Genomic DNA, 2,500 nt, shown 5'->3' with positions numbered 1-2,500 from the left:
CACACACACACTCTCCCCCTCTCACACACACACACACACTCTCCCCCTCTCACACACACACACTCTCCCCTCTCACACACACACACACTCTTCCCCTCTCACACACACACACACACACACACTCTCCCCCTCTCACACACACACACTCTCCCCCTCTCACAGACACACACTCTCCCCCTCTCACACACACACACTCTCCCCCTCTCACACACACACACACACTCTCCCCCTCACACACACACACACTCTCCCCCTCTCACACACACACTCTCTCCCTCTCACAGACACTCCCTCTCCCCCTCTCACACACACACACTCTCCCTCTCTCACAGACACACACTCTCCCCCTCTCACACACACACACTCTCCCCCTCTCACACACACACACACACTCTCCCCCTCACACACACACACACACTCTCCCCCTCTCACACACACACACACACTCTCCCCCTCACACACACACACACTCTCCCCCTCTCACACACACACACACACTCTCCCCTCACACACACACACACACTCTCCCCCCTCACACACACACACATACACACTCTCCCCCTCTCACACACACACACACACCCTCCCCCTCTCACAGACACACACACTCTCCCCCTCTCACACACACACACACACACTCTCCCCCTCTCACACACACACACACACACTCTCCCCCTCTCACACACACACACACACTCTCCCCCTCTCACAGACACACACACACTCTCCCCCTCTCACACACACACACACACCCTCCCCCTCTCACAGACACACACACACACTCCCCCTCTCACACACACACACTCTCCCCCTCTCACACACACACACTCTCCCCCTCTCACACACACACACTCTCCCCCTCTCACACACACACACTCTCCCCCTCTCACACACACACACTCTCCCCCTCTCACACACACACACACACTCTCCCCCTCTCACACACACACACTCTCCCCCTCTCACACACACACACACACTCTCCCCCTCTCACACACACACACTCTCCCCCTCTCACACACACACACACACTCTCCCCCTCTCACACACACACACTCTCCCCCTCTCACACACACACACTCTTCCCCTCTCACACACACACACACACACACTCTCCCCCTCTCACACACACACACTCTCCCCCTCTCACAGACACACACTCTCCCCCTCTCACACACACACACTCTCTCCCTCTCACAGACACTCCCTCTCCCCCTCTCACACACACACACTCTCCCCCTCTCACAGACACACACTCTCCCCCTCTCACACACACACACTCTCCCCCTCTCACACACACACACACACTCTCCCCCTCACACACACACACACTCTCCCCCTCTCACACACACACTCTCTCCCTCTCACAGACACTCCCTCTCCCCCTCTCACACACACACTCTCCCCCTCTCACAGACACACACTCTCCCCCTCTCACACACACACACTCTCCCCCTCTCACACACACACACACTCTCCCCCTCACACACACACACACACTCTCCCCCTCACACACACACACATACACACTCTCCCCCTCACACACACACACACACACACTCTCCCCCTCTCACACACACACACACACCCTCCCCCTCTCACAGACACACACACTCTCCCCCTCTCACACACACACACACACACACACACTCTCCCCCTCTCACACACACACACACACTCTCCCCCTCTCACACACACACACACTCTCCCCCTCTCACAGACACACACACACTCTCCCCCTCTCACACACACACACACACCCTCCCCCTCTCACAGACACACACACACTCTCCCCCTCTCACACACACACACACACACACACACACTCCCCCTCTCACACACACACACACTCTCCCCCTTTCACACACACACACACACACACACACTCTCCCCCTCTCACAGACACACACACACTCTCCCCCTCTCACACACACACACACACCCTCCCCCTCTCACAGACACACACACACTCTCCCCCTCTCACACACACACACACACACACACACACTCTCCCCCTCTCACACACACACACACACTCTCCCCCTCTCACACACACACACACACTCTCCCCCTCTCACAGACACACACACACTCTCCCCCTCTCACACACACACACACACTCCTCCCCCTCTCACAGACACACACACACTCTCCCCCTCTCACACACACACACACACACACACACTCTCCCCCTCTCACACACACACACACACTCTCCCCCTCTCACACACACACACACACTCTCCCCCTCTCACACACACACACACACTCTCCCCCTCTCACAGACACACACACACTCTCCCCCTCTCACACACACACACACACCCTCCCCCTCTCACAGACACACACACACCCTCCCCCTCTCACACACACACACTCTCCCCCTCTCACACACACACACTCTCCCCCTCTCACACACACACACACACTCTCCCCCTCTCACAGACACACACACACACTCTCCCCCTCTCACACACACACACACACCCTCCCCCTCTCA

Source organism: Scyliorhinus torazame, chromosome 26 (assembly GCF_047496885.1).
Source record: "Scyliorhinus torazame isolate Kashiwa2021f chromosome 26, sScyTor2.1, whole genome shotgun sequence".
In the NCBI taxonomy this organism is placed as follows: domain Eukaryota; kingdom Metazoa; phylum Chordata; class Chondrichthyes; order Carcharhiniformes; family Scyliorhinidae; genus Scyliorhinus; species Scyliorhinus torazame.
Note: the sequence above shows the minus strand (reverse complement) of the source record.